Source organism: Hyperoodon ampullatus (genome assembly GCF_949752795.1).
Source record: "Hyperoodon ampullatus genome assembly, chromosome: 18".
Classification (NCBI taxonomy): Eukaryota; Metazoa; Chordata; class Mammalia; order Artiodactyla; family Ziphiidae; genus Hyperoodon; species Hyperoodon ampullatus.
Genome location: NC_136931.1, coordinates 48,434,682 through 48,449,025, shown reverse-complemented (window position 1 = coordinate 48,449,025; position 14,344 = coordinate 48,434,682).

The following is a 14,344-nucleotide window of genomic DNA, read 5'->3' as shown; positions in this document are numbered from 1 at the left end:
AGAAAGCTTTTCTGTAAAGGGCTAGACAGTACATATTTTAGGCTTTATGGGCCATATGGTCTCTCTTGCAGCTGTTCAACTCTGCCATTATAGTGTGAAAGTAGCCAAAGACAGTAATTATATAAGTGAATGAATATAGATGTGTTCCAGTAAAGCTTTATTTTTAAAAATAATTGATGGGCAGTAGTTTGCCAACTTCTAGGTGTCCTGAAGTGCACAACAAAGAAATTGTCTGTGACCTGCAAGATGAGGACCATAGCTGGGGGAAAAATGTGTTTATAATATCTGGGTCTGGCACCTCTCATGTAAAGCATTTTTTGCCTGATTTTTTTTTGAATTGCTGCACTTATCTATTTTACTATTATTGCATGGTTTTACTGTCAGCTAAATCTTCCAGGAATGCTACCATAGTTTGACTGAGAAAAGATTGTACTTTGTTTTATTCAGAAATTTACTGAGTTTTTTTAAACCATTTAAAAAAGTTACAGCACTGACGGCAACACTGCTTGTGATATGACTTGCTAGTATCACGTACTTGTAGAAGTCTTCATTTGTAGGTAATGCATTTCATTGATTTTACACACACATACACACACATACATACATATATGGCCTTTATTTTAAAATGTCAACTATAAATAAAAGATGTCAACCATATTAAGTTGAATATTGTAATCTTATAAATCTAAATGTGTTCATTTTAAGTAGTTGTAAGCCTAAGTATTCAACTATTTGAGCCTTCTGTGTAGTTGTGTATGGTCATTAACATATTAAAATTTAACAGTTGGTCATTATCTCTGTTTTTGGTATAATGTATATAAGTGTGTTTTATTACCTATAAGTTTCATTTCAGAAACAGTAAAGAAGTTGTAAATGTTTCCTCTTTGTATATAGAGAGAGCATTGAGTTTGACCAGGGTAAGAATCACCACCTGTATCTCACCTGCTTAGTGTATATTTTGGGGATGGGAGAAAGAGACAGGAAGAGGAGAACAACAAAGATAATTCTAACTTACCCATTTGGAGCTTTGCAAAAAGCATGGTCTCATGGTTCTGTTTCTCCTCCCCAGTACTGCCTTTTCCAGACTCTGTGCTTCTCTAAGATAGGAACCCAGAAGATGATTGATCATTTCTTGCAGCTGTAAAAACCATGGCTCAGGTAAATCAGTGTTTCCTTGTGCCCTCTTTAAATAATCACTTTTTTACAGAATACGTGCATGTTTGCATTCCTTATTCCTAAAAGTTCCTTCCTGACTCACCCCATTCATGAGTGTGCTTTCCAGTTTTTTCCAGTCTTATAAGTGATAGTGTCTTCCCTAAGTATGTCTTTCTAATCTAACCTATATTCACATACTTATGCAAAAGTCCAATGAGCATCTTTGACTGGGAACACTGATATAACAAAAGCAGAGTCCCTGATTTTTTAAGATTTGTATATACCACGCATGAGAAAACTTTGACCTTCTCTTTAGACCTACATTTCCTGGTTAGACAAGATAGGATTTGGTCTTGACTGGGCTTAGTGTCCATACATGGCAAACCTCGTGCTTTGTGAGCTTTTAAGATAAGGAACATATTAGGGATTGAATACAGAGAGATCAGGGATCTTCCCTGGGAATCCGTGATTGACGAATACCAGTAACATGGATCATTTTGAGATTCAACATTTTGTGCTAATCTTGAATGTGTAAGTTTAGATTATCTTTTCTACCTTTCTGTTGCTTAGAATAAAGAAAAGGTAAGTTTTTAAGTGATTAATAGTAACAAGAAAGATCATTATTCACATGATGATGCCGTTGAGAATTATAAACTCCCAAAAGTAAAAAATGCTTACAAGGTTTTTATGTAACCTAAAGTGTTCAATGATGCACACTTATTAAATCAGATATATTCATTATATGGAGCTATTCTACAGTCTATTAAAAATATTTACTAAATTATTGGTAACAAGGAAAATGCTTATGATGTAATATTCTGATATAACAATGAACCTGAGGTTTCAATAAATTCTTTAATTTTATGCAAATCTTATAAGATAGAGATTTTATAAGGTTTTACAGAAAACTGTACCAAATTTTTTCTTTCTTAAGTAGAGAAGAAGAAAGAGAAACTTGCATTTGTTGAGAATGCATGATATGTAAGATACCTATTGTACAGGGTGCTTGTGTATGCTATTTCTTTCAATTGGGACATTGCATTTACTTTATTAATTCCAGATTTATGTGTAAAATGAGATATTCTATATTCAGGAAATGTCTACAGCAACAGGCATAAAAAGGAACTTCAGAAGCACCAGTTTCTTTAGTGTCTTATCCGTGTAAGAGGCTTCCCAGCCTATTTGCTCTGTTGCCTTCTTCGTGGAGAGCTCTCTATCATCTCCCCTTCCATTGAAAAAATATTTTCTTTATTTCCACAACTAATATTATGTTTGTGTTTCAGAGATCAGTGATGTTCAGGGATGTTGCCATTGACTTCTCTCAGGAAGAGTGGGAATTCCTGGACTCTGCTCAAAGGGATTTGTATAGAGATGTGATGTTGGAGAACTATAGTAACTTGGTGTCACTAGGTAAGGATATCTACCCCTAGTATTTCAGGATCTACCTTTGGAATGGCTGCTTTCTTTTCTGTTATTTCAAGGTTGTTTTTAAGTGATTAACTGAATTTCTTATTATTCTCCAAGGAATAGTTTCAAATTACTGGAAGTAGACATGGATGGTTTCATTGGGCACATTTATCTTCTCCAGCCTTCAAATATAATTGCCTGTCTTCCTTCTGTCTTCCTTCCTGTCTTCCTTTTTTTTTTTTTTTTTTTTTTTTTGCGGTACGCGGGCCTCTCAGCGTTGTGGCCTCTCCTGTTGTGGAGCACAGGCTCCGGACGCGCAGGCTCAACGGCCATGGCTCACGGGCCCAGCCGCTCCGCGGCATGTGGGATCTTCCCGGACTGAGGCACGAACCCGTGTCCCCTGCATCGGCAGGCGGACTCTCAACCACTGCGCCACCAGGGAAGCCCTTTCCTGTCTTCCTTGATGAACAAAGGGAGAGAGTTGAATTCTGGGACACTTGCAATATTGCCAGAAAAAACAGGCTATGATTCATTGTTACGATTTAGATCTGCCAAAGCAACTCTAAATATTTTTTTAATAAGTATAGAAATGTATGGTTTTTCTGACAACAGAAGAGCTTACATTATTTATATAGTGACAGTGTGGATCAATGCATTTCACTAACAATTCAAGTGAACACAATCCATTACAAAAAAAAATTCTCTTATTTGTGTTTTGCAGTTGAATATCACATTTTAAGAACTTTGTATTTTACACTGAATGAATATGCTAGAACCACCTTTTATTGGAAAATAGCTCAGGAAGAACCTGTGATTTTTGAAGAAAGTTCATTGTTTTTTTCCTGTAGCAACATAAGGGTTAGAGCGTATATCAATTAAAACTTTAATAAGCAATTTTCCCATCTAAATGATGACTTTAGTCTTTGGACTCTTCGAGTCGCTGGAATATAATTGTCTCTTGCCCCTTCACTTCTCTTTTTCCCCTGTAACAACCCTTTTATGTAAACTTGGGAGTCAGTTCCTTTCCAGACTTTTTTTGTATTTAGACTTATATCACATGTCTCCGTTCTTTAAAATATACTCATTTATTCAAAATATATTTATTTATTGAGGGGCCTGTTCTATGCCAATGACTGTAGTAGGCATTGGAGAAATAATGATCTAAACAAGGTTCCTATTCTGCTGAAACATACCTTCTTGTGGGAGAAATACAAAATAAATAAGGAAACAAAAATATATGTGTATGTGTGTGCATATTTATGTGCATATATTTATTTATTTAATAAATATAAAAATTGCAGGTAGCAATAAACAGTATGAATAAAGGTGAAGTAGAATAGGCAGAGAAAGAACTAAATGGGGAATGGGGGGTAGGTTATTCTAGATAGGTAGATTTTGGAGAAACCTCTCTAAGAAAGTAATATTTGAACAAAGACTTTACCAAAGTAAGGGCATGAGTCAGGCCAGTATCTGGAGGAACAGTATTCCAGGCAGTTGGAGTAGTAGGTGTAAAGGGCTTGGGCTGGGCATTAACTTTGTAGGAGGAACAGAAAAACATTATATCTAAAGAAAAGTGAATGATAGAGTAATAAGAAATAAGGATAGTTAAAGAATAGAAAAAAAGGAGTTGAAATTTTATTCTCTAAGGTGGTGCCCTCTGAATCCTGGCCGAAGCAAATGCAAATTCTCTCTGGAGGAAAGTAAGAGGGCTTTTAGAATTCTCACAAATTAATCAACAAAAGATGAGCTCACAAAGATCATCAAACCCACGAGGAAACAGGTCACAGGTGAGTTGATAAGTAATCTAAGGAAACAACAGATCGCATGGTAAAAGATTTAACATATTGGAATTTTTAAATGTAAATATAAACTATTGGTGAAATACTTAAAGAAATAAACTAAATTACAAAAATGAAAAGCAATAAAAGATATTTATAAAGGAACAGATGTGAAAGAGAGCTAAATTGAACATTTCTAAACGTTCTGTTTAGTTCTTTTTAAAAATAATTATTCTAAGGTTGATAAATTTGCATGAAAATTATTCTCTTTATAAAAAGATATCATAAAGAAAGTAAACGACAAGCCGTGAATTGTGTGAAGATAATTGCAATGCATATTGACAAGAATTAAGTTAGTATCTAGAATATAAAAAGCTCCTATAGATGGTTAAGAAAAAGGTAAATAACCTTTTTGAAAAATTGGTTAAAAGACATCTATAGGCAGTTCAAGGAAAAGGAAATGCAAATAGCCAGTAATCATGAAAAACTGTTCAACCTCACTAGCAATCAGGAAATGCAAATTAAAACCACAGTGAGATAATTATTTCACACGCCCTAGATTGTCAGAAATTGAGAAGTATGACAGTACCAAGTGTTTACAACTTTTAAATGCAGAAGTGCTATATACCTCATTATTCATAAAAGCCAAAAAGTGGAATGACCCAAATGTCTATCAGCTGATGAATAGATGAGTAAAATTGGTATATCCTTACAATGGAATATTAGTCAGCAATAAAAAAGAATGAAGTTCTGATACATACTACAATACAGATGAACCTTGAAAACATGCTAAATGAACGAAGCCAGACACAAAGATTACATATTGTATGATTCCATTTATATGAAATGTCCACAACAGACAAATCCATAGAGACAGGAAGTAGATTAGTGGTTGCCCAGCACTGGGGTGGGAGCTGGGAGGTGAGGGTGGATTGGAAAATGAAAATGGGGAAATTGAAAATGACTGCCAGTAGGTATGGGGTTTCTTTTTGAGGTGATAAAAATGTTATAAAATTTGATTGTGGTGATTATTGTACAACTCTATGAATATACTAAAAACTGTTGAATTGTATGTACTCTAAATGAATGAACTGTAGGTATATGAATTATATGTGAGTAGATCTGTTTTTTTAAGTGTTCTGTACCTTACTGATGTCAGTATCAATTGGCATAATCACTTTGGAAAAATATATAGAAATTATTTCTAAAGTTTTAGAAAAGTATGTATTTATTTTTATTTATTTGGTTGCACCTGGTCTTAGTTGCAGCACACGGGATCTTCATTGTGGCATGCAGGATCTTTAGTTGCAGCATGTGGAATCTTCTAGTTGCAGCATGCGGGCTCTTAGTTCCGGCATGCGGGATCTAGTTCCCTGACCAGGGATGGAACCCAGGCCCCTTGCATTGGGAGCATGGAGTCTTAACCACAGGACCACCAGAGATTTATTTAATAATAAATAAGTTTATTTAATAATAAATTTATTTAATAATCAATTTATTTCTAAATTTATATGCACTTTGGAAATAGCAGGAGTCCTTTTAAAAATTCCAGATCCAAGGCCACATCCCAGACCAATTAAATCACAATCTATGGGCATGGGACAGAGATATTATTTTTTGAAGTCCCTTAGGTTGTTCAAATAAATGTTCAGACATGTTTGGTAACTACTGTAATATGATATTATCTGAGAATTTATTTTTAAAATTTAGTTGTTATTGCCAGTATGCTTGGATTTATTTCTCTCCTATTTTATGCTTTTGGATTACTCTCTTGATCTTCTTTGCTTCCTTTTAAAATCTTGCCTTAATCAGGATGGGTACAGTTTTTTTGTTTTTTGTTTTTTTAAACTCCACTTCCTCCCTTGTTTAGTTTGGAAGATATACACTATTTGTATGCTTTTACTGGTTATCTTTAATTTTTTATCACATGCATTTTATTCATCTTAATGCAAATGCAGTTTTGTAGTTTTTTTAATTATAATGATGTTTGAAAAATACATTTTTAATGGAAATTAAATATTTTACTAGATAGTAATTGTTTTTATTAATAATAAAACATAGTTGTTCAAGCCACATATTATATTTGGTCTGCATACTACTTCGTAGAGTTCTTGTAATAAACTATATGCCTCACTCTCATCCCTAGGATTTCAAGGCCAACAAGTTAAAAAACACAGATATCAAGGACTGTATCTACCTTGAAATAAATTGGTGGCTGCTGTGGCAGTAAGTTGAGGTTTATAGAGAGATGTGATATTTTCATCTCTATGTCAAGTACATATTTTATTTTCACAAAATTCTTGTCAGGCGCGTACCAGCAGTGTATGACTTACTCTTTTTCCACACTTTGACCAACACTAGATATAATCACTTTAAAATATCTGTCAATTTGTAGATAAAAAATTGAATAACATATTGCCATGATTACTGGTGAGTTTAAATATTTTGAGAGTATTTTTGCTTGTTTTGGTTGTTTAATCATTATCATTATTGTTTGTGTCGCTTAACAAGTACATACTTAAGAAAGGCTATAGTTAATGTCTCCCTCCTCCCAGGACAATATAAAGAATCTTAGAATGTTTTAACTTTGGTTAATCTTTCCTATTTAATATGTTATTGTTGGCTAATATTTTAGTTCTGTTTTCTTTTAACCTCCCAAAATGGGCATTATTTTTGTTTTACAAAATGGCAATATTTGGTTGTAGATTTATTCACATGAATATCCTTTTATTTGCACACTATTCATCTTCTATCATACCTTCATACTGCGATCATTTTATTTATCATGAAATACATTAAGCAAGACCTATTGTTAGTAAATACTCTTCATTTATATTTCTGTTGTTGCAATATAACCTTGTTTCATCTTCATTCTTGCCTGATGATTTAACTGGGTATGGAATTCTATACTGACAATTATTTTTTTCTCAGCACTCTGTAGATATTATTCCACTGTCTTCTGGCTTCTGTTGTTGCTCTTGAGAAGTCTACCATCTGTCTCATTGTTGTTCCTTTTGTAAGTAATCTGTATTTTCTCTCTGGCTGTTTTAAGATTTTTTTTTTAAGATTTTAATATAATTGATTATATTGTTTTATTTCTAGAACTTTGTTATTTTCCCTCTCCCCAAGATCTTACTTTTCTTCTATATATTCTCTTCCTCATGGTTTTGATTTTATATTTTCATATATTTTAAGCATTTATATTACACGTATCATTCAACAATTACAATTTCTGGGGAACCGGTGTAATTGTGCAGTTTCTTGCAAGCATAGGGGCTCTTGTGTAATGATGAATTATCCATAGCATTTTTTCTTCTTTTCATTGAGAGTCTAGGGCAAGACAAAAATGTACTTTGTCATTTTCCTTTGAGATCAGATGGATTTTTCTTTTCCTTTCTCTGAACTGTAGGCCTTGGACAGTTCTGATTTTGTGAAGAGGTTCAGTGCTAGTCCTTGACCTTTAGTGGGCCCAAGGCTTTTTGTCTCTTGGGTTTTTTTCATACCAGTAAGGTATAAACTTTTAGGCAATTGAAGTCAACAAATGTCCTGAGGGTAGCTGTGACTTCAGAGTATGCTGACCTCTAGTATCTGATGATCTCTTCATTTTGCCCCCTTTGGATCTGCTTTATTTTCTTTTAAGCATGGCATACTTGTAAAAGGGTATTTGATATATATTATCTAGCATTTCATGGTGTTTTGGGGAAATCTGATACACCATTCACATACTTGCAATATTGAATCCTTCTATCTCTGAACATGCTATATTTACTTTTCTTTTTATGTCCTTCTGTAAAGTTTCATTGCCTTTTTAAAAGGTCTTGCACATTTCTTGTTAAGTAATTTCCTCAGTACTTTATAAATTTTGTTGATATTATAAATAGAAATATTTTGTTCTCAGACAGAAATCATATATATACATACATATATAGGTAGAGCAAAATATTGCTTTCTGTAAATTGATAATAACCTTATAGAAATATCTAATAGTTTTGTGATGGATCATGTTGAATATCTAGGTAGATACTTTTGCTCACTACATATAATGTATGATCCCTTTCTTTTCTATTTGTAGCATTTTGTGAAAACTAATCAGTAGGAGCTGAGTATTTGACTGTATCACAATTTGAAAACAGTTATTGTCTTTTTTCAAACTTTATTGGGAGTGCTTCTAATGTTTAATTAAAAAATTTTTTTATTAAGTATGTTTCTATCGGTTTCTGGTAAATACCCTTAATTAGGTTAAGGAAGAGCCATTAGAGTTTTTAATAGATGGTCTTAAAATACATTTTCTGATGTTGAACTATATATATTTCTGCATTTGTGGGGTAAACCTTATTTGATAATGATGTATTAGTCCTTAAATACACAGCTGGATTCTATGTTGCTAATATTTTCTTTTAAAAATTTACCTATGTTTGTTTGTGAGATTGGATTAGTTTTCCACAGACTGGATTGTTTGTGAGCTTTCTTTGTCCAATTTTTTTACCTGAGTTCATATAACTTTGTAAAATGACTTGGGTGGATTTCCATATTTTTTTATATTCAACAATGGTTATATATGATCTTGCCAGTAATACCATCAGTCATCAGTATCTATTGCTTTTTAGGAGCACAGACATTGAACTCAAATTTTAAATTCTTAAACAAGTGGCTCAAATGGTCAGTTATTGAAATCAATCAAGATCTCTAAAACAAAGGAGCCTCTGTGTGGGGAGACAGCCTGATTCAGCCTGCCTCTTTATCTAATCATGTGCCTGGCAATGTGTTTATTGGATCCAGACATGGTTGAAGTGAATGCCTTGACAGTCAAAGCTTAAGTCATACTCTTGCATTACAAAAAAGAAAAAAAAAAAAGCCAACTGTAAGGCTTACACTATAGGGAGGCATGGAGAAGAGTTGCAGAACTTCTGTGCCCTCTCCAGGTGCACCACCCTTCTAGCACTTCAGTGTGTTCACTGACCCAGAAGCTCTCTGAACCCCTTCTGTTAGGGTTTTTCATGGAGGCTTCATTATGTAGGCATGATTGATTAACTCAGCGGCCATTAGCGATTAATTCAAATTTCAACCTCTCTCCCTTTTTCAGAGGTGGGGAGTGGCTGAAAGTTCCAATGCTTTAATTACATGGTTGGTTCCCCTGGCAACCAGCTCCTGTCCTTGGGGGCTTTCCAAAACTCACCTCATTAACATAAACTCATGTGGTTGAAAGGGACATGTTATGAATAACTAAAAACATTCTTTTTACCTTTATCACTCAGGAAATTCTGAGAGTTTAAGGAGCGTTCTCCCAGAAAACAGGGACAAAGTCCAAATATACTGCTTCTTATTATATCACAATATTATAGTCCTCTACTTTGACTGTGTATTTATCAGTTTCTCTTTGTATGGCTATCAATTTTTGCTTATTTACTTCAGAGCTAAGTTGTTAGTTGCCTAAGGCCATGACTGTTCTGATTCCTCTTGCCTGACTCTAAGATGATTGCCCTGAGCTGATTTCACTGGAAACTGATAAAGAACTTCTACAAACTTAAGCTTCATCAATCTACCTCCCTGCACCCATACTCATTCTGCCTCTTTTCCTATTATCATAGATAACTTTCTGTGCCTTTATCTAAGGCCAGTACCTCCACTTATATACTAAATACCAGTCCTACTCATCTGTTTGAGGACATTGTTGAAGTGATAGCTCTCTTAGTCTCCTGAAACATCAGCTTGTCTATATCTGTTATAATCGTTTTTATCAGCATGTTACCAAACTCAGGTTCGGCTGTTCACCACTTGAAAGCTAATACTTGAAAGACAAGTGTTGGTTAGAAAAGAAAAGGTTGCTTTATTCAGAAGGCTTGCAACCTGGAGAGAAGGAGGACTTGTGTCCCAGAACCAACTCCGAAGATTCTGCTTGGCCATGAAAGTTTTTAAAGGGACAAAAGGGGAAACGATCTCAGTTAATCATTAAGGTAGGGGGTCAGATTCCTCGTCATTTTGCATTACGTGCAGACTTACTGACTCTTGTGATCTTCCTTTAGATGCTATCTTGTTCATGTAGTTTGCTCGTGGGATTACTGAAGGGAAGGCTGGGGAAAGGGTCTAGTCATCCGTTAATTACTTATTCATTTCAGCTTAAGGAAAGAATCAACAGATTAGGCAGGGCATTGTGTGATCAGTAGATTTCAAAGGTGTGATTGGGCTGGAGGTTAGTTAAGCATGGGGGCATCTGGTGTAAAAGTTAGTTAAAATATAGCTTTGCTGAAGTGACAAGGCAAAGGGCCTTCTGCAAAGTGCTGGTTCCTGCAAACAGTTGTTTCCTGCAGAGAGCTACTTACAAGCACACAAACATGTAACTTCACTCATCTTAAAAGGAAAAACAAAACAGACACAAATCTCTAAACACATATTTTCCTCTTGCTACAGCTCCATTTCTCTGCTACTTTGTACAACAAAACTTCTCAAAAGAATTTTCCATGCTCCCTACCTCCAGCTCTTCTCCCATGCTCTCTTAAATCTGCTTCAATCAAAATTTATCCCCATTTCTCCACCGAAACTATCTTGTGAAGATCATTAGTATCCTCCATATCACTGAAGACTTTGTTAAATTAGAAGTCACCATTTACCTCATCTTTCAGCATGTGACATAATTGATCATTCTTCCTTAAAATACTTTCTTCACTTGGCTTCTGGGATTCCACACTCTCCTAATTTTTCTCCATCTTCCTTGTCATTGGCTGCTTCTTCATTTTTTTTTTTGTTTGTTTTTGGCTGCTCCTTCTTAATCTCCTTTGCTAGTTTCTTCTCATCCACCTGACCTCTAAATGTTGAAGTGCCCAAGGGCTCAATCCTCAAACTTCCCTTATCTTTTCTTCCCTTCCCTTCCTGTCTCTTCTGTATTCAAAGCCTCCCTGGATGATTTCATCAAATCCCATAGTTTTAAGTGTCATCTATTTGTCGACAATTCCCAAATTTATAAGTCTAATCCATGTATGTCCCCAGAACCCCATATATGCCTGTCTACTCAACATCTTTACCATGTAAAGTCCAAAACAAAATAGTTCAAAACCAAACTCTTGATATTCTCTCCCAAACCTTCTACTATAATGAGAAGTTCTCAGTAAACAGCACATTTATTGTTCTGGATGCTCAGGCAAAATACTTAGAGTTTTTTTTTACTTTTCTCTTTCATATTGCATGTCCAATCCATCATCAAATCCTCTTCATTCAGAATGTATCCAGAATGCAATGACCTCTCACTTTCTCCACCTCTTCCTCCACACTCTAGCCTGAGCCATGTGGATTATTGCTATAGCCTCCTAATTTCTATCCACCTACCTTCTGTATTTTCCTATTGACTATCTGTTTTTTTTATTTAAACAAAACAACCAGAAGGATCATTTTAAAGCAAAGTCAGAGTTTGTCATGCTGCTTCTCACAACCTTCCAATGACTCCCCATCTCAGAGTAAAAGATTTCTTAAAATTGCTAAGACTAAGATTTCCTTGTCTTTTTCCTTTGACTCCAGAGGATTGTTTTCCTCCCTCTGAACTGTAGGCTTTGGATGGTTCCAATTTTGTGAAGGGGTTTATTTCTAATCCCTGACCTATTATTGGTCCAAGGCCTTGTCTCTTGGATTTTTTTTTTTAATCATTAAGATTCAGAGGTAGGCCATTGAAGACAGCAAATGTCCTGAAGATAGCTGTGGCTTCAAAACATGTTTACCTCTCTAGTTTCTGTTTTTTATTTCATTGTGTCCCCTGTGGATCTTCTTTACTTTCTTTTATGCTTTGCTTACTTTTAGAAAGTGGTTTGTCATGTTTTTTGTTTTGTTTTGTTTTGTTTTTTTTGCGGTATGCGGGCCTCTCACTGTTGTGGCCTCTCCCGTTGCGGAGCACAGGCTCCGGACGCGCAGCCTCAGCAGGCCCAGCCCTTCTGTGGCATGTGGGATCCTCCTGTACTGGGGCACGAACCCGTGTCCCCTACATCGGCAGGTGGGCTCTCAACCACTGCGCCACCAGGGAAGCCCAGGTTTGTCATGTTTTATCCAACATTTTTTTGTGTGTTCTTCAGGAAATCTGATGCACCATTACATATCAGGTGTATCCACTGTCACAGTCATAATATACAGCAGTTGCATTATACCCTTAAAATCCCTCATGCTGTCTCTTTGTTGTCAAATCCTTCCTCCCTCCAACCTATGAAAAGTGACCTATTTTCATTCCTACAGTTTTGCCTTTTCCAGAATATTATACAAATGAGAATCAAAATTTATAGCCTTTGGGGTCTGGCTTTTTTCACTTAGTAAATAAGATTTATCTATATTATTGCATAAATCAGTAGTTTGTTTCTGTTTATTGCTGTGTATTGTTCCATTGTATGGAAATACCAGAGTTTGTTGATTCACTCACCTTTTGAGGGACACCTGGGTTTCCATTTTTTTGGCGATTATGAATAAAGCTACTATAATTTTTGGTGTACAGATGTTTATCTGGATGTAAGTGTAAATACCTATGATTGCTGGATCATATGCTGCATATATGTTTATCTTTATAAGAAACAACCAAACTGTTTTTCATCATGGTTGTACTGTTTTGCATTCCCATTGTGTAGTGTATGAGAATTTTGTGTGTGTTCTTTTTCTTGATCTATATGTCCATCCAACCTACTCTTTTTAAAATAGAATACCAGGAACTTTATCACTCCAGACTCTTTCCCTTATATTGAATAATTGCTTTTTTTTCTCTCCAACATCCCCAGCATTCCGTAAGATTACAGAAGCCTTTCATTATGTCTTTGACCTGTAGCACTGCCTGAGAAGTGATAAAAGATATTCTTCTGGGATGAACAAATAGAATTGCCTTGGATAGAAGAGTAAATAAGAAAAGACATGAGAGGGTGTAAAGAAACAAAACAGGGTGAAGTAAAAATAAGTAAACAAAAGCAACTTGGTATTTTCATTGGTAAGGATAGGGAGAACTAAAGAAGATAACCATGGTTAGTACCTAGGAAGTAGTATGCAAGAGGCTAGGCAATTGGAGAGGCATATGATCACTTTTTGCATTTTTATCTTAAATTTAGTATGGAGGTACTTTTATTTGCATCTGTAGGGAGGTATTGGGGAAGACACAGATCAGTGGTTTCCAGGCATCTGCCCCTAGGGTGAAGAGAGATCTACTGCAAAGGGATGGCACAAGAGTATCTAGGAATAATAGAACTGTTGTTGTTTATCATTACTGTGGTGGTGGATACATAACTACAGCCCTCATAGGTCCGTTTCTTTTGTCTTTTTTCTCCTGATTTTTAGTTAAGTTGTCTTGTATCCTCATTCACCTGGTCAATTTTTATTGAGTTCTAGACACTGTAAAGAGAAATTATAAATGCAGTTTTAAGCCTTCATCTTCAGTGAAGATTTAGGTTTGCTTATGGCAAGCCATCTTGAATTACCTCAGTCCAGATATCTGAGTTTGAGATGATTCAAATATGATTCATACTTCAGACCCTGCCCAGACTGGTCTACTGTTTCTCCCTATTCCTCATTGTAGCCCTCTGGGCTCCCAACCCAAAGTATTGAGAATTTATGTTGAGCCTTGTTCTCCAATTATTGTGACCCAAGACCCATGAAGTGGTCCAAAACAGTGTTTAGCTTCTCCACATCTCACTTGCCTTTTCTAGAATTGTAAGACCTCCCCAAATGGAAAAGTAGCCCCAAATGTTGGGCTTATTTCTCTGAATTTTCATATCTTGCAACTTTTAGCCCACCAACCCTTTATTCTTATATGAATTCTCTAATGCCTTCAGTCAGGTGCCATTTATATTTTGTCCAATTTGTATAATTGTTCTCGTCATTAGAAAGGTTCATTTAAATGACCTAGTCTTCTGTTACCAGAAATAGATGTTTAAGGTTCAGGAACTGGCATTTAAATTGAGACCTTAGGATGAGAATTGGCTTATATAGAGTATCTCATTCAGAGCAGTCCAGAGACATAGGACAGGCTCTAGGTAGTTGTAAGTTGAAATAGG